The 26851-nt window shown below is 36.4% G+C and overlaps 1 protein-coding gene and 1 long non-coding RNA gene across 2 annotated transcripts in view; one reads left to right on the top strand and one right to left on the bottom strand.

The window, feature by feature from the left end:
- Positions 1-26851, bottom strand: part of Diap1 (Death-associated inhibitor of apoptosis 1) — a 200419-nt gene that overhangs the window by 126907 nt on the left and 46661 nt on the right. The gene's annotated exons all lie outside the window — the stretch shown is intronic.
- Positions 1-26851, top strand: part of LOC138698599 (uncharacterized) — a 32653-nt gene that overhangs the window by 4264 nt on the left and 1538 nt on the right. The gene's annotated exons all lie outside the window — the stretch shown is intronic.

Raw genomic sequence — 26851 nt, forward strand, 5'->3', positions numbered from 1 at the left:
AGAGGGGGGAGCAGAAGCCAGTGGGGAAAATCGGGATGCGACGTAGGAAAACGGACAGTACCTGTGCGAAAATATGATTCAATATTCAAAACTCTTTCGTCACTGGAAAACGCGAACATATTTCTGGAACGAACTATACTCACTAACTCAGTGCTGTTTACTATATGCGGCCTTGATTCTGTGTGGAGACGGTTGAACTTCATTAGTAGAAGGGGTGGGAGTGAAGTACATTAAAAAATTCAGGTACAATAAAAATTGCAGTAAAAATAAAATGATGTCCCTGTATATAAGATTGAAATATTTGACTATTTCACTTTCTGACGCACTGATTTTTTCCAAAAATATGGACAGGTTAAGCCCCCAAAATTCCTCTCTTGTGCACAATCTTGGTCATGATCTTTACTTTACACCTACGATATTGCACAAATTTCCACGCAGTTCAAATAACCCCATTCGCGTCTTTCCTCTTCCATCTTGCCCATTTTTTGACCATGGTAAAATAAATCCTCTGTACCACACGATCCACTTGAACAGAAAAAAAAGATGAAGAGAGAAAGAGAAACTTTGTACTGCAAGTGATAATCTGACGGAGAAAGCGGGCACGACTAACAATGAAGACACTTTTACTTGCTGATAAAACAGGTGGAGAGAGGGACAGATTCATAGAGAAAGTGCCGGTGTTGCCATCACGTTGTCTGGACTGGATTGCATTAACCGACAAAGGACGCAGTCCTCTTCCTCGGCACTTCCACTCCAGTCTCTGAACGCAAGGAGCGCACGTTGCACTTCGAGGCGGCGCGGCATTGCAAGGCTGTAGTGAGCGAGTCGTGCTGGAATGTACAGTCTATGCAGCGATGCACCAAATCTGATTGCTCTAGAAATCAAGCGAGTCCTCTTTTGTGAGGATATTCAACGAAGAGAAAGTCTTTAATACAATATATTAAAATGTAAAAAGTCACCATTATCTTCACCATAGACGCAGACGGAACGATTTCCTTGAGGTGGGGGCCACGCGAATGCGCCCACACACATAAAAATGACAAATACGTCATACATACCTATACATTCACAATGAAAAAAATAAACATTCATTAAGCCCTCTGAAAATGTACATTTCTTAGCTACTGTCATCCTCTGAGAAGTTTAGTGCTGAGAGGAATGCGGTTCCGACTAGCCTAGCGCGGTACTGGAGTGGGAGGGAACAGTGACAGCGGCAGTCTGGAAGGAAGTACAATCATACTGAAAACATTCGCCCAATTTACGAGAGCAGTATGCCTATTAGTTTTCTAACGTATTTTTGGCGAGATAGAGATACAACCATTCGTACTTACGTGTTCAGAGAAGGAAAGTATTGTAGAAAAGTTTATTTATTTATTTTTTATTTATTTATTATTTATTTATTTATTCTTATGAAGTTAAGGCCATCACACCACCAGAAATACAAATACAATAAAATAAATAAAAAGAAAAATCATAATACAACTACAATAATTTAAATGAAAAGAATAATTATACTATACAATTTAGTGATTAGTAGAATTGAATTAAATTTGTAAAGTAATCAATTTAAATATACTGTACTGCTGAACTCACTTGAGAAGTAAAACTACTTGATTTGTATTTTAAGATATCACCAACAAATGATTTTCGCATGACATTATAGGAACCTGTTTTTCACGATACCAATCACACATATTCTAAAATTCCAATAGAATAAAACCAAAAACTTTTCCACAGCATGTTTCCTTAAAAATGACTTGTAACGGTGAAATATTTAATATGAGTAATTCATATAATATTAACATAGCTAACATCAGGGAGATGTTTGAGCAAAAATTGCAACAATATATTTAATAACAAAACCATATAGGCCTAGGTAAACAATATGTATATGAAATATTCACACACTACTACAAACTGAAGACTGCATATTTTTGGACGATTAGTACTTCCCACTCCGCTCGGCTCGGCTTGGCTGTAGCAACAAAAGAATCTACCTGCATCCCTCCCGCACCGATGGCAAGAATACCTCAGGTCCCAGCGCTAAACTCGTCGGAGGAAGACAGTAATTATAGTAAAATGTCAGTTACGAGTAGCCTATATCAAATAGAAATATTCTCCATTTTTGTTAACAAGATTCTAAGATCCTTGTGTGGACTAAAGAGCTGTGCCATTAGGGTGTTTCACATTTGTCCACTTCGCCATTTACTTGTGTGGTCACTATTAGGTTGAACGTCATCACCCGCAGTAGGTAGCAGATACACCGACACTTACAAGGTTATCCGTAGTATTAGCAGGTTCTTCATTATTACTTATACTTTATTTCCATTTTGTTACACACTTTTAAAAATAGAACAGATATCTCGCGAACTCAATGCCACATGAAGTGAACTGAATAAACTCTCTCTACAAACGTTCCAGGCTTGTCCTAATAAATTCTTTCTTATCCCTGCAATGCTATAAAAAGCAGTGGCGAAGCTAAGGTGTAAATACTGGGTAGGCTTTCTTCATACCTAATGCTAGAGAGAGATAGTAGCCTATATCACTTTGACCTGGGGGTGCAATGGTCTTCACCACAGTTGCTACCACCTAATTTTTTTCTGTTTCTTCCTCTTCTTCATGTTCTCTTAAGTGGTAACTTCCAACCAAAGGTGATCAGATTTAGATTGTGGGAAATTCCTCTGATATTTGTGATGAATGCAAGTTTTCTGCGAGTCATTCCACCATTGTTTCGTTATCGTCATATCGTATCATTGAAGAGCCGCTGTATTTCACTATTTGACAATTCATATAATTATCACCATCGTTATCGCCATCTTCAGTCATCGGGTTAGGGAGTTGCCATCTCTTTCCTGGTCACTCTATGTACTTTTCACTTCCTCATTACAGAAATAAATATGATACTGCAAAAATAGACTTTGAGACTTTCGCGGAAGTATATGTTTTCAGCATCTCTGATACGGAAGAATTGATGTCCGTCTGTGTATGCGATTTCTCCTTAACTACCCAGCGGATTTTGTTCATAGCCTATTCCGTATTTACGAGATAATTTATCTGGGAGTGAAAACAATGCAGCTATGCATCTGATTACTCAAGCTTGATCATAAGCTAAGTAATAAAATTAGGAAAGAACTGAATGTCCAGAGTATCACGGATATAATAGGGATTTTTGGATTGAACACTTGCAATGTACGCCAGATTTCAGGATGGTCAAAAGAGCACTACAAAACAAATCTACATGACGAAAGGAAGGATGCCTCTGAAAAAGATGTCGTCGTCGTCTTCCTAACAAAGTATTAGGCCAAGTGGCCTGTTACGGTCTCAAACTAGAATTTTCAATCCATCTCTTCTTTGGACGGCCTAGAGATCTTTTGCCATGCGGATGGTAATGAAACTGTGCTTTTGGAATTCTGCATCGATTCATTCGTTCGAGATGACCCTTCCACTGAAGTTGATATTTGCTGATGAACTGCATAATGGGTTCTATTTGAAGTTCTTGCATTATGTCCTCAATTTTTTTTATGATCCCAGCGAGTATATCCAGCTGTTGCTCTCATGAACCTCATCTCACTTGCTGTTATTCTACTGACATCTTTATTCTTCACAGTCCACGCTTCGCTACCATAGCTTAATACTGGCTGTGCTAAGGTTTTATACAAGCCTATTCTTGTGTGTCTTTGTACTAGTGAAGGTTTCATGATTTTATTAATGATCCCCGTGGTTTTATTATATTTACATATTTTTTCAGCAATATCTACTTCATCATAAGGTGATAGTGTATAGCCAAGGTAAGTGAAGGTATTTACTCTTTCTATTATTTTATTAATCAAACAGATTTTACTTGGTTGCTCTCATGAACCTCATCTCACTTGCTGTTATTCTACTGACATCTTTATTCTTCACAGTCCACGCTTCACTACCATAGCTTAATACTGGCTGTGCTAAGGTTTTATATAAGCCTATTCTTGTGTGTCTTTGTACTAGTGAAGGTTTCATGATTTTATTAATGATCCCCATTGTTTTATTATATTTACATATTTTTTCAGCAATATCTACTTCATCGTAAGGTGATAGTGTATAGCCAAGGTAAGTGAAGGTATTTACTCTTTCTATTATTTTATTATTCAAACAGATTTTACTTGGTACAGGCAATTTCCCACAAAATGACATGATTTTCGTTTTTTCAATATTAATTTCTATGTTATATTTTTCACTGACCTTATTCAAATTGTGTACTGAATATTGTAAATCATCTTCAGTTGATGCCATGAGAACTAAATCATCAGCGAAAAGTAAAGCATCAAGCTGCAAATTTCGATTAAAGAAAAAAATGTATATAGTAAAATTAAGAGTTGGTGACCAGAATGAAGTTCACAACAGGTAAGCAGCTACAATAGCGGGAACTGTATCCATTTTTTTTTTCCATTTGACCTCAGGGAGGCCCTCCCTAAGCGGCGGTATATAAAACTTGGTGATTCACTATGTATAGGGCGCACAAAGGGCCGATGTGCACGGATCCATCACGAATCCGGGCCTCGAAAAGCCAGCGAGCCACCAACCAAAGAAAATCGAATGAATTGAGACGCAAAAATATGGGCAGAGTGACATATGGGTAGCTACAGTGACTCAGTGCTATACGTCTGGCTGAGAATACCAGCTGATCTAATACACATGGGAGGATGAAACTTCGTCACATGATGTAATGGTACACAAAGTCCAAAGAGATGGTACACCGATCAGATGCGCGTTCGTAAACATGCAATGTATACTTAAGGCAGTGTCGCAGAGTGAAATGTAAACTGAACGGCGTAACAAAATACACATGGGCTCGCCCACAAGAAAGTAATAGGCCCTTTTACAATAACCTGAGAAAAATGTTATATAGTAAATCTTTCACTGCCTCCCGAAGTTCGCGCCACTGTGTAAATTTGTCACACACATACGCAAAACATTTTTGTGCGAGATCGTGCGTATTTGCTTGTTTTCCGCAACAGAACCAATACGCGGTAAGTGTGAAATACCACATTCAGTATTCCCAACGTAACACACACAACAATTTCCCTCTTCTTACCGCTTAAGCGCGACATTCATTGTACTGCTTTAGGCTTTTAACATATTATTTTTAGAGACGTTTAACATAGTAATAATTATAAATTGGAAACTTACCACTACAATTTCACCTAAATTGCACTGTTAATTATTGTTTTTAAATATTTGCAAAAATTAAGTAACGTCTACTACTCCACGAAATCTATTGTATTCTTGATACAAGTAACATTAAGGAAGCCGTGAAAAAATCAACAACACTCCAGATGCCGATGTTATTACTGCAATATGTTATATAAATAATATTGTTAAAATATTAAAATGAAAAATAAATCATTACATAACCTTACCGTTTGTTTTAAGTTCGCATTTATAGACTGGGGGGGAAAAAAAAGACAGACGTATATCACGGCCTGCTGGAGTATAGATATTTTTGTTTTATAAAGTTGCCGTCATTAAACAGAAACCAAGATGGAGATTTCATTGCAACTAATTAGAAATTCGTCTTTCAGGTATGTAATAAACGATCTTCGCACAAAATAATGTACGATACACGAGTGGTATGTTTGTTTTCATGTTCTCGGAAATTAAAAAAGCTCAACTACGTTTCGCTTTTTCAATTTTTTCCTCGAACATGAAAACGTCAACATACCGCTCTTGTAACGTATATTACTATTATTTTTAATGTGTTTTTGTTCCTGCTCATCTGCCCATGAAGTCCAAATGTGACAGAAAACAGGAGTGAAGAGATTTGTTTATACTGCTAACAGTTCTGAGTTTTATCGTAATTCTGCCATATTTTTCTGACAAATTTTACTTCGAGTCATTTTATATTTCAATGCTAATTTATGTCGTGAGTTAAGGAAAACATTAAAGGAAACAATATAAATAACGGAAGCTGAAGTGTTACTATCCGCATCAAAATCAATTAAGTATACTAAGCTTAATTAGATCAATACAGGCTATGACAGTGTTTTAATTAAACTAGTAAAGTTTTAAAAACAAAATGATAACACAATTTATCCTCACCTAACACAACGTAAGTAATGATGGAAAGTAAAATGTTCATTCTACTGCAAAGTTTGCAATAAATTCTATAAATAACAAGGAAGAGTGAGTGCCGAGGAAGTTCCACATGCATTTTATACGCTTAAAAACACTTTTGGCGAATATTTCAGAGGAAAGAGGTACAACGGTCATTTCCTTATGTCATAACTCGAAGGCTTTGATAAGAGTTTTTCATGAAGAAAGCTGACGTTATATAAGAAAAGAATACCTCTCAATTAATTACTGTATTTTCATATATTTTTCTACAGTATTTACTTGTAGTTCTATTATTAGAAATGATAAATAGGTACTATTATTCGACGCAACACCGTTACACATATTGCAGATCTTACATACAGTAAAAGTCAGATATACCGCGGATTGGAATATCCTAACATTGTGGAAAGTATATCCCCAGGAAAAAGAAAATAAAAAAAGTATTTTTCAACAAATAAAAATTCTGTAAAGTTCTTTCGCTTCCGTGGTGAGAATTTTTTCTCGTAGATAGTGGGCTTGCCTATTCGAAACCTGGGTACGCAGCGAACCTTAGTGCAGTCTGCCGATGCAGGATCGTAGTGCCCCCTCTCGAAATTCAATTCAATTCAATTGCCATCTTCATCTGATATCATCGAGGCAACAAATTTGTTGATGAGATTAAATGTTTTGAAAGGGCGGGCGGAGAGAATAGGGAATATTTGTAGGACGAAATTTGTAAAGTTGAAGCAAACGAAAAACCCCCCAAAACTCTTCACTTATCCATAAGACATACGGGCTATTCCATATGAAATCGATCAGTAAAAATCCTCGCATTTTTTTTATACTCTAATTTTTCCCCTATTTATACAAGGTGCTGAGGAGAGTACATTTTCAAAAATATACTATCGAAAGTCAAACGGTTTTCGTATTATTGAGCGACAAATTTGGCGCATTTTATAAAAAGAAGCCTCTTTCAGCGCTCAGAACTCTGGAACCATTTACTGCAGAACATTGAACGAGAGCTTATTTTGAAGCTGACATTTGGTAGGTTATGATAAGAAGTAATCCTTATTTTTATTGTAAACAGAGAGACAGATAATCTCATTTTAGTTGCTTTTAGGCTTTTTGCCAATTTGTAAAATTGTAAAAAAATATTGAGAAAAAACCTTGCATTATTAAGAGGGACTTCGGCATTGTTTGCTTAGTGTCACGGCAATAAGTTTCAAGGGTATTAAATAAATTATATTCACACGGCTAGACTTGAATGGCGCAGTACCGCACGCATTGGCCGAGAGCTGAAAATAAGCCAGCGTTGGGCGTCATTTTACTACTGTGTTTATGAAAACTTGTGATAAAGCTAGCCCAGCTATGCGCTACTAGACGAAACATTACGTGTTTATGTCCCTGGCCTTGCTTGTTTCGGCTACCTTCCATCTCACAGTCAGCTGGTTACTTCACGCGCGTACTATTTATTTTCTTTATTTGATATTTTCAATACTTTCTTATCAACGGTACACCAGTAAAAAATATGTGTTTATTTGTACTTTCAATGCGGAATCTAACCATATATTTTAAAAATATTTTTTTCGTGGTCAAAGGCGTCTTAATTAAGAAAAATCTAAATTTCTCCATTTCCATAAAAAGTAAGAAAGACTGTTTACATGTCAATATAAACTTTAATTTCTCAGCATCAAAATAAACCATGATTTTGATCATTGGGTGAAAGAGTTTCGGAGCCACAACAGTTTAAAGTTGCTAATTTCATGAAAATACGATAAATTTAAATATTTTAAATTTAAACACTATGAAGTTCTGATGCCTCAAACTTTGTACAAAGCATTGTATCACAGTTCTCTACGTACAAAAAAAGTTTCATTGTATTTAAAAATTGCAAGGTCAATTTTCTCTATATTTCGGTCGATTTGAGATGGAATAGCCCGTACGTATCTTGCAGTCAACGCCGCGTCGTCGGGGAGCGGAATGATAAAACTCGCGCTTCGTTGCGTGCGGGAGGAGGGATGCCTCTGAGGAATTATTATTAGTATAGAAGAATTCCTACTGAGTCACTGATAACTTAATCTAGACGACCTTCCTTCCAGTCGACGACCGTCATGGCCAGATGTTCATCACATGACAAATAACTTATTCAATATCCGGTATTACTCGTAATGCAAATATTATGACTCCTCCCAGCAATAAACATCTGACAGCATGGAGACGAATTCCGTTCAGAGCTTGGATTCTGCATGAGTGTTCTCTTTTCTGTGACTGGTGCCGATTTCGCGTCATAGAACTCCTGTCGAGTTGTTTATATCTGGGGGATATTGCAGGACCCTCTGTTAGGGAGGCTTGTTGCGAGCATTCTTGTGTCTCATTTTTTGTTTTTAAATTCATATGTGAATTTCCTCAGCAGATTTGAGAAGTTGCTGTTCCTAGGGAGTACGAATAATTCCACATCCAAGAACGGATATTTCAGAGACTTAAAGTGAACAATGAAAAATATTTCAGAGGTGTTGTTGCTTCTCTGGCTATTTCTGTTATTTCTCGTCATATTAGTTTCGGAAATCACTTTTGTAAAGCCGAAGTAATGCCTTCTCAACATCATCGTAAGAAGTCATGTAATTTCTTTTAGTCCTATATCACCTTCAATTTTAAATCCGATACGGCTTTTGTTTTAAATTTCACAACGGTAAGGGTTGGCTCCTCTAGACGTATTGACATCATAACGTATTCCCAGACTACCAAGAAAGGATATATAATTGATCCCACCATAAGGATTGAAACGGGGAGTAGCCAGCCGGAGGATGTCAATAAAGAAAAGATCAACATTTATCTGCCAACAGTTGATTACTTCAAAGCAAAATACCAACTTGACATTGAGGTGATTGGTCTTCTTATTGGAGCTCGTGGTGTGATTCCCAAGTTCTTTGAAAGCTTCAGGAAGACTTTTGAACTACCACAGACACTTACTGCTGACATCATAACTTCAGTTTTGAAACGCTCTTGCCAAATTCTGAGTAATCATATTCACTATGTTTAATGTTTTTTTCTTCACTTTATAATTCATATATGTTTATTTTAATTTTCTTTCTACAAAATTTATGTAAACATATGGGAGGCAGTTATTATTATTATTATTATTATTATTATTATTATTATTATTATTATTATTATTATTATTATTATTATTATTATTATATTGTCTCAATTTACTAAACCCGGAAAACTTGCCCGTAATTCTTGAATATGTCGCGTATTTTCGATATTCAAATAAATCTTTATTTCATTAGTATATTTTTTTCGCCAATTAATGCTTTCTGTACCTTGACACAGATGTCAGAAACCATACTTCAGGTACATCCAAACATTTAAAACTATATTTCCATAGAGCCCACATTTTACAGTATTAGCCTATATAAATGATCTTCACAGGAGAATCTTAGTATGAGTAGGCCTACACAGAATGTTCATAATTGTTCGAAACAATACACAGAGCCTACAGGTAGGCTATTCTGTGGTTAGAAACAAACCAGAAATGTTATATAAACATATCTACAATCGCATGATTATGAAGATATGGCAAAGAAATAACCTAGGACTCGCGTTACGGAATGCGCGCTGGTTCGAATCCTCATGGGGGAAGAAATTTTCTCATGAAATTTCGGCTAGTGTATGGGACCGGTGCCCACCCAGCATCGTGATGCACTTGGGGAGCTACGATAGGTAGCGAAATCCGGTTGCGAATGCCAGCTATAACGGCTGGGGGGATCATCGTGCTAACCACACGATACCTCTATTCTGGTTGGATGATCGTCCACCTCTGCTTCGGCATGTGGGCGTGAAGCCAGCAGCCGGCTGGTCGGTCTAGGTCCTTCACGGGCTGTAGCGCTACGGATTATTATTATTATTATTATTATTATTATTATTATTATTATTATTATTATTATTATTATAACTTATTAGAAAACAAGATATGATAGTTATTAAGCCGAAATTTTAAACGAAATTTAATGCTATAAAATGTTACATTAGATGTTTACAAAAGCGTGCTGAATTATCCTCCATTACATGCAGTAATTCACCGGTATTTAAACCACAAGCTGTTCAATGTTTTTTTTTTTCTTTTTCTTCTTTGTCTTCGAAAGAATAAGGCAACGCTAAAATTAATTCCATTGCCTTCTATACATCTCGATTACACAACTTTCAACACAGTATCATTTCGGAATATGCATGATAAGACTTTCTTGTTTAAATTCTAACGTACCTTGTTTACATGTTTCGACCTTTTATGGGTCATCTTCAGAACTGGTCGTTGCTGGTCTTGGCGCCTCCCTCACAGGAAACAAAACAAGTGGCGCCAAGACCAGCAACGACCAGTTCTGAAGATGACCCATAAAAGGTCGAAACATGTAAACAAGGTAAGTTAGAATTTAACACAGGAAAGTCTTATCATACATATTTCTCATTTGTCTTCGTTTCAGTTTAGGGAAAAACCCTTAATCTGGTTTGTACCGCCTAAGAATTTGCGATAAATGTACACCTAAACATTTATAAGCGTGTCAACTGCTCTCTGCTCATATATGCTCCAGTTCCACGGCCCTGTGACATAGAAGGTGAAGCATGATCCCTCAACCTCAGGGCTTGAGCCATCGTGCCCCGAATGCGAAGGTACCTACTAGTGCAAACTTAATAACGTTTTACTGAAACTATTAGTATAAGTCATGCGCATAATTTGCGCATAAATGACTCTGGCCAATAAGAGAAATCACTATACAGAGACAAGAATGTCCAAAACTATTTCCATGTACAGTAAAGGCTGGTTCACAATAAACCGGGAACGAGAACCAGAATGAAAACGAGAAGCAGAGGACGTGAATATGAAAATTTTTGATTCACAATAAAACAAGAACGTAGACGACTATGCATATCGATATGTATGTCAATAACGATATGTAAAGTCGATATTACGCATTCTGATGTTATTTGTGTATAATTGACCAATGGCGTTCTCTCATGAGTACAAGGCAGCCAACATAAACACAGGTTAACCAACTTCGAAATTTCAACTGAAACATTTCATTAGGTACGGTACTATAAATATGCCCATGCATCTTTATTATCACAACCTATTTTAAGTCTACCATAACGTAAAATAATTAGAGAAGAAACATTTGTAATAGAACAAAAATGAACACAACAGTAGTTATTGAATTGAAGCATGAATTTGTAGTGTGTAATACAACCAATACAGTAATAAAATATGATTCGCTTCCGATCGGTGTTGAAAGATGCAGCTATTGAAAGACACGTCATCATCTTTATACGAGGCGCGCCGCTTATCGTAAACGTGAGGATTTTCCTCAACACTCAATATTAGAATCTCATCAAATAAAACTTGCTCCATGATGCACAGCACAGAACAAAATAATGCATAGGTTATGTCACGGTCTTCTTGCTACAAAATATACGACGACAAAATAGCTTTTAGATGGCAATAGAATGAATCTAGTGGGCTGTGATCAGAAACGTGAACGCCAAAGTTGAAACTTGGCCAACTCTCCGGTCCCGGTCCCGGGCTCCGGCAAGCTTTTCGTTAATTGTGAATGCTCACATTTAAATGTACACATTTTAACAATTTTACCGTTTTCGTTTTCGTTTTCGTTTTCGTTCCGATTCTCGTTTCCGGTTTATTGTGAACCAGCCTTAAGCGATGCTGAAAATATGTTCTTCCGCGAAAATCAATTTTTACGGCATCCCAATACGATCTTTAATAGAAGTAAACGAATACTGTATTAAAAGAGAATAGATGGACAAGTTCACAAAAATATAGGCTAATACCGGTACATAATATATTATGTTACTTCATAAGTAGGGAACAGAAAAATATATTTCAGCAATTCTAGAAAGCGATATATTTATCAATAATTACAGAATAATATTGGGAAATGAACAAGTCAAAAGTTGGCACCATGAAACTGATGATGATCCAACGACGAAGACGATATCAGTATATTACGGCCAATCAAGGTTGCCATATGTACGACTATTTTGATTAATTGTACGAAGTACGACCGCACTGTATGTCGTACGCAATTTTGTACGACTATTTCACTGAAGGGAAAAATAATTGAGAACTTATAATGTTTCTTAATAATTAAAATAAAATTGATGGTTAATTCGTCCCTTTTAGACAAGTTTTCTTCATTTGTTATGTCCTAGAGGCTGGACTAATATGAAAGAAACATGTTTTTAAGGGGGGGGGGGATACTTTGAAAATCGATCTGGTAACTATGCTTGCCATGCAAGTCATAATTTTTCATCTTAAGCTCTAGGTATCACGTATACGGCGCGGTTATACCAAAGTAATACGAGTTTAATTTTATTAACGTCCTTGTTTGTTTGACAAATAGGTTATAATATATATATTTACTTACTTACAAATGGCTTTTAAGAAACCCGAAGGTTCATTGCCGCCCTCACATAAGCCCGCCATCGGTCCCTATCCTATGCAAGTTAATCCAGTCTCTATCATCATATCCCACCTCCCTCAAATCCATTTTAATATTATCCTCCCATCTACGTCTCGGCCTCCCCAAAGGTCTTTTTCCCTCCGGTCTCCCAACTAACACTCTATATGCATTTCTGGATTCGCCCATACGTGCTACATGCCCTGCCCATCTCAAACGTCTGGATTTTATGTTCCTAATTATGTCAGGTGAAGAATACAATGCGTGCAGTTCTGTGTTGTGTAACTTTCTCCATTCTCCTGTAACTTCATCCCGCTTAGCCCCAAATATTTTCCTAAGCACCTTATTCTCAAACACCCTTAACCTATGTTCCTCTCTCAGAGTGAGAGTCCAAGTTTCACAACCATACAGAACAACCGGTAATATAATTGTTTTATAAATTCTAACTTATAGGTTTATTTTGCGATTATTTATCAAATGCGTAATAACATGAAGGTGATAGGGCCAGCGAAATGACTCCAGCGCCGAAAGTTCCCAGGATTTGCTCTTAATGGGTTGAAGGAAAACCTGGAAACAACCTCAACCAGATAACTCGTCTCATTCAGGATTTGAACGCCGGCCCGCTCGTTCCACAGTCAGACATGCTAACCATTACTACACAGCTGTGGACTAGAAATACATTACGAAGTTGAGAAACGTACGACAATTTTATACAGAAGTATGGCAATTTTCATAAGTTAGTACGACGGTTTCGATTCCTTTATCTGGCAATCCTGCGGCCAGTTAATGCTGAGTTCCGCCTGCAAAATTCAGTCGCTCATTTCTGCCTTTGTTTTCTAGCAATGCTTGACGGGGACACCTTGAGCCTCCCACATACGGTATGTACGCTCTCAGTCTCTCCGTATTAGGCGCCGTGTAACAAGCGTTGCACGTGGAGGCTTGGGGTCGATTCTCACGCAGTTCTCTTTCCCACGCGCAAATCCTGCACTCTTTTTCCACCAGCACAATCGCTTCCGCTGTAGCGTATAAAGACAATAGCGACAACTGCACATCACTGCCAACGTAACACGCTGTGAGAGCTTACTGCTACTACTGACGTCGGTCTGTGAAACTGCGAGTTCTCACGGCAGCAAAGCAACAGCGTTTTATATCCAAATGTCTTACTATGGAACTGGAAGCCTTTCACAAAATATTCTCTACATACAGTGAATAGAATAACACGTGGAAGTTTCGAGAATAAAAATGTTCTGTCTTCAGAATAAGTTCTATATTCAAAGAACTTTTATCAATACACATAGGTATAGTCGGACCATCGGATCTGTGCCCCCGTAAGATATGCGAACTGAACCCTAATTCCTTCTCAGCCTCGGTAATTCATTTCTTTCCCTGCATTCCCATCTCTCTCTTTTCTATCTCTCGCCCTTTCTGTCCCCCACTACTCACAATTTTGGCCTTCTTGCGGGACAGTTTACAATATTTGCACTTGCAGTCCATTGTTGTCAACTCAACATGAATACTGTAGCACGGAGTGGCGAAAGAAATATTATTAAGCAAGTACGTAATAGCATTTTGCGATGAAGAGAAACAAACAGGTCAACATCTGTTTCCTATCAATTAGGCAACGAAAAGAGCAGCTGCTATCACAGGTGAGGCTTATTTTATCTCAATTGATTATGTATTAAAATTACTTAACTAATACTAATAATACAACATTTTATGTAATTTATATAGACAGGTCAGAACTCCTAATAAAGAAAATCAGGAGAGAGGGAGTCTGTGCAGAAGATGAAAAGCTAGAATCACCAGGGAAGAACAGACCAAGGGAACTTTTAATTATTGTAGATGATATGAACCGATGTATTTTAAAAGAAAGATATAAGAATTTTATACCGTTCAGAAAGAAGTTTCAACATTGAAGAAATTACAGAAGCTTGCGAGAGAAGCAATAATTTCCAAGGTTGGAGAGAAAAACTACGGAAAGTGATTCGAGACATGGGATTTAGGTTTAAAAAATGTAGAAATACAAGATGTATTTCGATTGAAAGAAATAGTATTGTAGCATGGAGAACCAGTTATTTATGACACCATTTGACGGAAGTTTGGCAACATCCCTATTCGGCAAGGTTCGTGGCCTGCTATTTAACGTGGTGGGAGGAAATCGGGTGGAATGGAGTGAGTACAGGCGTTAACTTTTCCAAGAACGACGACAGCGCTGAAGGGGCACAGATCCGATGGTCCGACAATACACGCACACTCGCAACCATCCCACAGTCTGTTCACCTACCAACCTAGCTACCTTTTCACCCAACATACTTGACTACCTACCTACCAACCATCCTGAATATCCACAAACCTATCCACTTAACAAGCCATTCATCAATTCACCTACCGAGTCCACTGGCATCTACAATCTATTCATCTAACCATCTCTCCACTTGCCCTTCCATCCACACATCCACCCACCCATCTATCGTCGTCTATTCATCCATTCATCCATCCACCCATCCATCCATTAGTCTATCTGTCCATCTACCTGTCTGCCTGGCCTTCTGACTATCTTTTTACTGTCTTTCCATTTCCATCCATCCATGCAATTTATCTAATCTACCTATTTATCTATCTTTTTTCTTTCTTCCCTTCGTGTCTTTCCTTTTCAATTCATTTTTCATTCCTTCATTTTACGTTTATTTCTTTCTTTCAATAATTCTTTTTCACTCATGAACTGCTGTTCTTAAATATTTTTAAACAATATCCAGCATACATAAATATGAATAAATATAGCCTACTAATGTAAAACAAATCTGCGAAAGTTAACCCTTTATATCACATTTCTTAATGTATGTAAATGCCTAATAATAGCAACTGCACTTGCCGATATATACAGTATAATATATGTACCAATTTTGTCGCTAAAATTCTAGTAAACCATGTCGCACATGCCTGTTTGACACAGACAACAGTTAATGTGCCGGTCGAGTAAACAGGCGACCAAGAAAGAAGAGTGATGAGACACCTCGGGGTGAAATACATTTATGGTAGCTAATTGGTGATGTACTGTGGTTAGAAATGAGGCATCCAGGCAACATATTTAATTGGTATATAGCATGTGGGATGTTTTATGGTAGCTGATTCAGCGCACAGCAGAGTTTTGTAACCGCACGTACAAGTCTCATTAAGGAATATTGCAATTGCAAAAGTTCCGAGTTGGCAGTTCGCTGAAGGTCGCTGCTTTCAGCCACGATCCGAAAATGTTACGAGGTGAACTCTCTACTAGTTGTGCGTGCTGCATGTCTTTCTCTGACTTTCTGTGCTTATTTCTTAGTTAATTCCAACTTACAAGTTAGCGTTACTTTATCACTAAAATTAACAGATTTATAGAATCCTGACGACTGCCTGAATATGTCTTTGTTTTATTGCTTTGTAAGAGATCCGTCCAGAAAGTAAGTTTCCCTGGCACCGTTTACAGAAAGAAAACACAATTTAATGGAAAGATTTGTTGGAACAAATATAGCTAGAAAGTTAGATTTGTATAATATATACGTTACTGTAGGTACGTTAACAGAAAACCACAATTTCAAGTTACACAGAGTTTGTGTGCACTCGATGTGGGTTTCTGACGTCTTGTCAGCCCACTCGAGTTATGAAGACATTAAGGGAAAAGTTGAGACGGTGTCGGATGAAGATCCTGGGTAGCTAAGTTGGTAAAAGCGTTGGTGCATTCAGCCAAAGGTGCCGGGATCGATACCCGGCCCCGGAACAATTTTTACCTTGAAATTATTCAAGTCTGCTTCACAGAGAGCTTTACCTGAAAGCCAGATTTATATAAGAAGTTCTGTTCATATTTAAATGGCCAAGTCAATTGACACAGTCTCACGTTTTAGGACACAACTCGAATCATATTAGAGATATTTAAACATTTTTTTCGCCATACTATTGAGGAAAGTCCATTCAACAAAAAGGAAATAAAATATTTTTTTTGACTTCCGAAGGTGTTATATGCCCCCTTAAAAAAAGAGGAATATACGAAATGTAAAACTAATAAATAAATGAACTGTATTATTTATTAATATTATTTATTAATTAAGTTCACACTTTAAATAACACTCGCTAGTAACTTTCGTTCCATGAATAGCCTACTACAGCGGTGGCGAAAATGTAATCGTGCGCCGAGCCACTGTGTAACCTGCAACGTGCATAGCACCTATGGAGGGACGCGGACACCCGAAGGGGAAGTGAAGCAACTGTCTGACTTATTAACGGATTTTCATTTTCCTTACGTCAAGCACTTAAATATAATTTTATACAGTACAAGGCTACAAACTAATGTTTAGTACGTGTAACGAAGAAAGAAATGAACAGTAAATGAACAATATCACAACCTAAAATTAACTGTCTTCAGAATGTCTCTGCGACAGAGTTTCAAAATCAGGAATTATGTCACTGCCAGTTGTAGTTGATCACGGAGGTATTTGTCTGTCAGTCGTGGTCTAAATTTGGTTTTTACTATTTTAATTGTTGAAAATAATTTTTCACAAACGTAAGTTGTAGCGAACATGGCTTCAACAGAGCAAGCGAAAGAACGAAGCTTCGGATATTTATTTTTTGGGAAAGATTTGAAACTTCAACATTTGTCAAGTCCTTACATCTAGCTTTCATTTGACATCACATTGTAAATCTGTGAGTTTAAATTGAAGATCTAACCGCATTGTTCGTACATCTGCTGAAAAAGGGTCGACGTACAGAGATGAAGATGAAGATGATGATGATGATGATGATGATGATGATGGTGATGATGATGATGATGATGATAACAATAATAACACTTAACCTTTCAATGTTTCATCAGTAACATGTCGTATAATGCCGTTTTATGTTATACAACCGTTTTCCTCGTAATACTTGTGAACAAATCATACATTTAATATTCTCATCATATTGACAGCAAAAAAATGCGTCCTCCCATCCTACTTGGAATTTTCGTACGTGGTTTCGAGAGAGACATATGCCACTCGCAGGTCAGAGACAAATACAAATGGAACGGAGTTTGACTCCAGTGAGTGAGAGGGTGGGGGTTGGCGGAGGTTAGAAGCAAGCGAAATGCACAGCTATCACTGCGAGCCACAATGTCTCGCCAGTCACTTTCTCTCCACGGCTGGGCCCTACTATCAACAGAACAGTTAGAAAGTAACTGCCAGTTTTAGTATGTGTCAGTATCGGAATTAGAAACGAAGTTGACAAAAGAAAATTCAACCTGACAGCTATAAAAGCACTATAATTCACTAGCATATGTAGTAACCAGGGAAAATGGTTAGGTGTCATTCTTAGCCCGGGTATGGAGAAGGAGATCCGGACTATACTACGGGGAAATTCGCGCCCCCTCCGGAGAAGAAACTACAGGAAAATATAAAGTTGGTGCCGCCTAATGAATCATGGGGGAATTACTCGTATTATCAGTCACTTCCTCCGATAACACCTAGAAGACGGTTCTTGTTCAGGCGTCCTACACAGACCGGAATTCGATTCCTGGCAGAGAACTCCAGGTTCCTCTTCTTTCAATAGGAACTGGTCCGTATTTTGTCTTTCCTTGCCTTAGGCCACACCAGGGTTGCCAGATTTTAGATCTACCAAAGAGGGACATTCTTTTTTCATCATAATATACAGAACTTACGTTTTATTTTAAAGAACGAATGGTATAAATATGGGCAGAGTTGACATTTTCATCACTACAAAAAAAAAAAATAAATAAATAAAAAACGAGATAAAAAATATGCCTTTACATACAGTTGAAGAAACTAATATGAATATGAAAACTGAAATTTTAATTTAAAAAAACATATTGTAGATACATGTTTCCATTACAAAATAATATTTATCTGGCTGCAAATTACATCACGTTTCTCTGGCGTCTTTCTGAAGGCCTTGTGGCAATAATATATTATGCCAAATTATTAACTTAATGACTTAATAGTAGTTCTGTCTCATACATTTCCCCAGCTGTGACAAAATATTTAAATTTCAACGTTTATTAATTGATAACAATAACATAAAATTGACTGAAACCTGAATTCATATTTATTTTATGAGCTATTACTGCTCGAAACCCATAATTTAACATACCGTGCAGTATACATTTTCAGAGCTTCCTACATATTTATTACTGAACTTTAGCATTTACAACAAGCTTTTTTCCATTCTCTTTGCCATGCATTTGGGATGAACGTTTCTTTTTAAATGTTTAGAAATATCATATTCACCACTGAATTAGCTGTTACAAACCTTACACTTGCCAAAATATTCGTTTTTTCCAATATAAAAACCCACATTGTTAAGAAAATTAATTTAAATTTGTTGTTATTATCTAGGCCTAGGACAAATTAGTTATACAAGTGACGTTAATTTTCTAAAGGAGGGACTTCTTGCGTCCCGCCTCGAATCGAAGCGGGACTCGGGACTTTTATATGAAAATTGGGACATCTGGCAACCCTGGGCCACACAGATGACGGATGAACGTTTCTTTTTAAATGTTTATGTAGAAATATCATATTCACCACTGAATTAGCTGTTACAAACCTTACACTTGCCAAAATATTCGTTTTTTCCAATATAAAAACCCACATTGTTAAGAAAATTAATTTAAATTTGTTGTAATTATCTAGGCCTAGGACAAATTAGTTATACAAGTGACGTTAATTTTCTAAAGGAGGGACTTCTTGCGTCCCGCCTCGAATCGAAGCGGGACTCGGGACTTTTATATGAAAATTGGGACATCTGGCAACCCTGGGCCACACAGATGACGGATGAACGTTTCTTTTTAAATGTTTATGTAGAAATATCATATTCACCACTGAATTAGCTGTTACAAACCTTACACTTGCCAAAATATTCGTTTTTTCCAATATAAAAACCTACATTGTTAAGAAAATTAATTTAAATTTGTTGTAATTATCTAGGCCTAGGACAAATTAGTTAGTAGGTAACGATACAATTATACAAGTGACGTTAATTTTCTAAAGGAGGGACAATTTTATATGAAAATCGGGACATCTGGCAACCCTGGGCCACACAGATGACGTGATCAACTCCTGATTCTTGTACACATATATGTTAGGTCGTAATTCTTACACCAGTAGGAACAGAACAAGGTCAAATAACCCGATCCATAACAGTAAAGATGATGGCTGCATAGAAGGCAAACAAAATTCCATTAATATCATTTAGTCATTCTCGTTTTATGTCTCTATTACTTAAGAAAATATTGAATTTATAATATTGAATAATCAAAGTCGTTTATATAATGACTTTGACGTCACTACCTATTTATTGGAGGTAATAATGAGAAAAATGTCACATTTTATATGTAACAGGAAAGTGACGTCATGCAGTGATTGCGAACCGTCGAGAGACCACCATCTTACAGTGCCAGAGAAGAGTATAATCAAAAACAAATGAAAGCATGGGAGTTCAGCTCGTAGGGAGTTTCGTAACAATGGAAGAGGTATCGGCCAGTGCGTCGCAGTCAAGCGTTGCATGGGATTTAAAATTTCCCAGTCACTGTTTCTCTCAACCGGAAGATGCTACGCTCTTTCTCGATCGATCTCGATCCTTACATGCAGTCGGGGAACTCTAGGGTATGGGTATCCTCCTTTTTCTGAAAATAATTGAAGGCGCTTCTTTGCTTATTCAGACTACGGTAATTTCATTACTTGAATTGAAATAACTTTACGTATTGGACAAGTACGACCCTAGATCATATAATCTGGATATTATCGCCGCGCTCTCATGGTTAACATTCGGCAGGTCTTTGAGCGACCTCGTGCATAACATTCGGCAGGTCTTTGAAATTTAATTGCATTATTGTTTTCAATTTCTTATGTCGCTGCTCCAATCACTCGCCTCAATTTCAATATTGTAACCAATAAACTGCTTCCATTATTAAATGACACCTACTTGTCTAATCCATGTGGACTAAAATCGAGGTTGCAATGTCTTGTGCTGAGGACGAACATTAAGGTATGTGATTAAAAATTATTATTAAAGAGTTATTATTAAGAGTTAAGAATGTCAACGTACTCGTATATGAAATAATAATAATAATAATAATAATAATAATAATAATAATAATAATAATAATAATAATAATATAACAAACTAGTCATTCTTATCGAGGAAGTAGACGTGACAACGTGACGCTTAGAGTGAAACCTACAGAGCAACAATCGGTCGGAAAAATTATATTTTAAAAGCACACCGCACGTTATTGTATGATGCCGACATGTTAAGCATGAGGCCGCGGCGATAATACCCAGGTTGCTCGGCGTTATAGGCTTTGACGGTAACAACATTAGTCAGGTTTACTATGCTGCCATCTAGGAGTCATGACATAACTCCCATTTGAATTGCATTAGCGACTGTACTGCCATCTCGTGTTCGTTTACGGCGGACGGGTGGCGATCCTGGCGGTTGTTCTCTTCGAAGTGCAACCGATTTTAACATAGGAATGAGCAATCTATATGTGATCTGGGGTACGACCTAGTGCGGACATGATGTAGCTACTCAGCTGCGCTGTTAAGCTCGGCACCAAGTGAGCCGTTCAGAGCAAAAGTGGTGTAAGTCAAAAATGGGTAATGAGGTTTTAAGAAAAAATTCTGTAAAATACAGCGTAAAGTAGCAATTAGTATGACCTTCTTGCTATCCAATGTCTACTAATAGTTTAAATAGATTGAATATTAATTGCTACTTTGCGCTGTATTTTGCAGAATGCTTACTTTAACTCTCATTACCCATTTTTGACTTACACCACTTCTGCTCTGAACGGCTCAAATAATCTACCACTCTCGAGGATGTGGAGAGTCCAATTATATTTATTATACAGAGTAGGCTAAGGAATATACGTGCAAATATTTTGACATTTGTTTAAGAAAAATGCATTTCAAAACAACGCCTTATTTACTTTGCCCCTCTCCTTATAGTTTTCTCATAAATACATAGGCCTACGTCACGTTTTATCTGATGTTTTATTAAAGATTGTGCTATGAAGCGCCTGCCAGTTTAGACTACATGCACGTCTTTCGATCACATGTTTTGGCTTGGCGTGCTTGTGTCCTTGCGCTCAGGCATAGAGATGAGCTTAAACGATATTTTCAAGGATCTGTGACAACTGTGACTGTGACAATTAAATATCTGTGACTTTTATCGGTGATTTTGTCACACCGATATTTTATATCGGTAAGTAAGCACAATATGCATGAATTACACCGATATTTTGTCACACCGATCAAAATTAACAGGAAATATTGAAGAGCAGTGAAATGTGAATACGATTTCTCTATACCCGCCACACAGCAACGATTTATATGGGAAAATCCAACAAATAAATTATGTGCATGTACCATTAACAAATAAATACTTCTAACTGAACAGTAACATATCAAAAGTTAACCTAACGTACCAAGAGGTTATATTGTAGATATTGATATTTTTTAAATGTAGTTCGGTATGGAGAAATTGAGGTTATGTGATTATCGTAATCGTTTTAAAAATTGATCCTTTTTATTGCATATAATATAATGGATAAATTATTTTAAGTCGTGCATTAACATTATAAAATAAAAATTAATGAAACATTGGAAAATAATTACAAAACAAAACAGTTGTTCAGACAGGATTTTACACAAAATTAAATACCGGTAACCAATGGTAACTACATCATTTATAATAAGATGGAGAAACTACCGCCAGATTGCTGTTATTGTACCATGCGCACGCGCAAACCTACGACGTAGAGGAGAAAATATCAGTCACAGAGTACTGAATACGGAGCAGATTTCGATAGCGATATTTTGTCACAGATATTTCGCGTCATCAGTCACAGATTTATCTGTGACAAAAAAATATCTGTGACAAAATATCGGTTTGTGAAATATCGGCCATCTCTACTCAGGCATGCTTAGATCCATTGTGCGTCCTGTATGGTCATTGTCGAGGTTTGACAGAGGAATCTCACATAAGCAAATTTAGAAATCTTGTTTGTTGTTAACTGTGTAAAAAAATGAAGTGAAATAAGAAATTTGGAACAAAAATGAAAGTGCATATTTTAATGTATTATTCGCTTGATCGTGCATGTTTCATAGTTTGATAGTGCATCAATACATGCATATTTTGGTATTTTATAGTGCATGAAATTCTCGTCTCTTTATTATTACTAATTCGAGAGCATTTAAAATGCATTGTTGGCCTTCTAACTGCAAGAATGACAAAGAGATGACTATCACTTTTCTTCTATATAGTTAATGGTAGATATTATTAAATTCGAAGTTTACGCACAGATAGGAGCTCGCATTTACGGGAGCTACGTTATATGAGCAGTGATCTCTCCAAAAACTCTATTCACAACATAATAACCTCTACAAAAATTGTTTGCTGTTAAGGAATCTATGTAGGGAGTGTCCAATAGCTCAGAAAGGCTGTGCTGCAAAAGTTCATTTATTGACTTTCTTGAACAATAATCTACAGTAATCCAACCTTTTCCTTCCCTTACTTTAATATTTTTATATAGCATTTTAAATACTGTATTAAATTTGCCGATTGGTAACATTGCATCCTGTATCCTGCATGAGACCTGTACCACAAAATATTACTTTTGTGCGAGATCGTGCGTATTTGCTTGGTTTCCGCACTAAACCAATCCGCGGAAAGTCTAAAATTCCACATTCAGTATTCCCAACCTAGCACACATAACAATTTTCCTCTTCTTACCGCTTAAGTGACATATTGATTTTACTGCTTTAGGCTTTTAACATATTATTTTTAGAGACGTTCAATATAGTAATAATTATAAATTGGAAACTTACCACTGCAATTTCACCTAAATTGCACTGTTAATTATTGTTTTTAAATATTTGCAAAAATTAAGTAAACTCTACAACTCCACTAAAGTTACTACATTCGTGATGCAAGTAACATTAAGAAAGCCGTGAAAAAATCAACAAGATTCCAGACTCATCATAGACGGGGGGAAAAAAAGACAGACGTAGGCCTATATCACGGTCTGCTGGAGTATAGTAAACACAGAAAACATTTTAAAGCAACAATGTTGAAGATAGATATTTTTGTTTTGCAAATTTGCCGTCATTGAACAGAAACCAAGATGGAGATTTCATTGCAACTAATTATAAATTCCTCTTTCAGGTATGTAATAAACGATCTTCGCACAAAATAATGTACGATACACGATATATTAATAATTATAAATTGGAAACTTACCACTGCAATTTCACCTAAATTGCACTGTTAATTATTGTTTTTAAATATTTGCAAAAATTAAGTAAACTCTACAACTCCACTAAAGTTATTGCATTCGTGATGCAAGTAACATTAAGGAAGCCGTGAAAAAATCAACAAGATTCCAGACTCATCATAGACTGGGGGAAAAAAAAGACAGGCGTATATCACGGCCTGCTGGAGTATAGTAAACACAGAAAACATTTTAAAGGAACAATGTTGAAGATAGAATATATTTTTGTTTTGCAAATTTGCCGTCATTGAACAGAAACCAAGATGGAGATTTCATTGCAACTAATTAGAAATTCCTCTTTCAGGTATGTAATAAACGATCTTCGCGCAAAATAATGTACTATACACGAGCGGGATGTTTTCTTTCAATTCTCGGAAATTAAAAAAGCTCAACTGCGTTTCCCTTTTTCAAACTTTTCCTCGAACATGAAAACTTCAACTTACCGCTCTTGAAACGCATATTACTATTTATTTCATCTCGTGTTATGTTCCCTTACTATGCACAGTGCATGGACCGACTCTTTTCAGCAATTTATTAATGGGGAAACTGGAGCAGACTTGAGTATTGACGGGCTTGGCGTTGTTTTCTCTGCGTCATCGCTTGTCATAAGTTGAGCACCACTCGGAGGGGCGAAGACGTGGGCGGGCGTAACCATCGTAACTATTAACAACGTACAGTCCCAGAAACAAAATTTGACTGATACCTATAGGCTCAAACAGCATGTCCACAAGCTCTCTTATAAAATTCAGCTAAATACCATGTATTTTCAATTTAATAAGTCTGAATAAAATGCCAATAAATTGTTGAAATTTGACTTTCACTTGCATGATAGTGACATAAAAGTAAATATTTTTATTATTGGTTACTGATATCTCAGTCACATTTTCACTTCATTTTCATGCACGAACAAGAAAGAAAGAAATTGCCAGAATTTTGGTATCTTTCATGAAAAAATGCAAAATTAAAGAAAAAAAACATAAAAATTATTATATTTCAAGAATGTATGCAGTTACATAGTTAAGTCACCCCCTCAAAATACTTCTATCCAAGCTCCCAGAACGTTACTTGGGCAACTCAAATTTAAAATAATAATAACACAAAAATATTGTTTTTAATAGGGGTGCCTGAAACTTTTGAGAAGCACTGTATGACACGGTTTAATATTATATTTAGCAATGTCCCTCATTCATTGTCTCTCTCATTCATTGGGGACATATACCAGTGTCCATAAATTATTTTTACAGCTTCAACTTTAAATAACAAAATAATTAAGCTAGGTATCACAGTTTTTTTTATTATTATTTAAAAGAGAATCTCTCCAAGTTTGGTTTACGTTTATTTTCGGGTGTGTTGAGTGATTAGTGGAGAAGTAAGATCACATTTCCGCGGGGAATTATTACATGAAATCTAATTCAGTGCTAGTCTGTCTGTGTATACATCGATTTACATTAAACTAGTTCTTGAATTTTGATAAATTCAGTGTTTACGAGTCAATTTATCCGGGAATTATGCACAAGAAACAAAACTTCATTAGTCTGTGAACGTATTTTCTTCATAATAGCATCTACAACTCAATTTATTAAGGCATTATGTACAGTAGTGGCAAAAAAAAAAAAACGGGCCGACCCTTGCAGCTGATTTCAGAGCAGTGTTCACAGTGACAGCACGATAGACTGGTAACTAAGACTTTCGTGGTTCGAATTCTGCCTGGGAATGAAACATTTTTGTTCCTTATTCAAATTTATTCCCAATACTTTTCGATTGCAGCGATATTTTACTACTTAATTAACTTATTATTCCCAGAACATGAATTTTACCAGCTTATTTTCTAATGGCTTTCGAAATGGGCTACGTCAGCAGTCAAAACTACAACAATTTCAATAGATTACTCGCTATCTTGTGAATGCGGGGGTGGCATGCGCAGTGGCTCATTTCGGGGACTTTGATTATTCAGTCGGTCCGGTTTTTTTGCCACTACTGTACATGACATATAATAATTTTAGTCTGTCCGTGTACAGCGATTTCTACTAAAATATTGGACGGATTTATTCATATTCAGTAGGCCTATCTACGAGTCAATTTATCAGGGAATGATGTACTGTACATGAAATATAATAATTTTAGTATTAGTCTGTCTGTGTACAGCGATTTCTACTAAACTATTGGACGGATTTTGTTCATATTCAGTATCTACGAGTTAATTTATCAGGGAATGATGTACATGAAATATAATAATTTTAGTACTAGTCTGTCTGTGTACAGCGATTTCTACTAAACTATTGGACGGATTTTGTTCATATTCAGTATCTACGAGTTAATTTATCAGGGAATGATGTACATGAAATATAATAATTTTAGTACTAGTCTGTCTGTGTACAGCGATTTCTACTAAACTATTGGACGGATTTTGTTCATATTCAGTATCTACGAGTCAATTTATCAGGGAATGATGTACTGTACATGAAATATAACAATTTTAGTATTAGTCTGTCTGTGTACAGCGATTTCTACTAAACTATTGGACGGATTTTGTTCATATTCAGTATCTACGAGTCAATTTATCAGGGAATGATGTACATGAAATATAACAATTTTAGTATTAGTCTGTCTGTGTACAGCGATTTCTACTAAACTATTGGACGGATTTTGTTCATATTCAGTATCTACGGGGAAATTTATCAGGGAATGATGTAGGCTACATGAAATATAATAATTTTAGTATTACTAAGTGTGTGTATAGCGTTTTATACTAAACTATTTCTCGAATTTCGTTTATATTCAGTATTTGCTTATTCATTTATCAGGGAATGATGCGCATGAGATATAGAAATTTTAGTAAAAAATTAATGGAGCTTTATTTGAAATCAGAAACACACATTGCGCTCAACTTCAAGAATCATAAGATTTTCATAGTCATTTTTGTATTGGGATCAACTGATAAATGAGATGGCCTATTTAGTATTGACAGAAAAACATTTGGTCAGGAGAAATTAATTATTGCATACAGAATTAAGTTCATAAT

The sequence above is a fragment of the Periplaneta americana genome, chromosome 4 (genome assembly GCF_040183065.1).
Source record: "Periplaneta americana isolate PAMFEO1 chromosome 4, P.americana_PAMFEO1_priV1, whole genome shotgun sequence".
Classification (NCBI taxonomy): Eukaryota; Metazoa; Arthropoda; class Insecta; order Blattodea; family Blattidae; genus Periplaneta; species Periplaneta americana.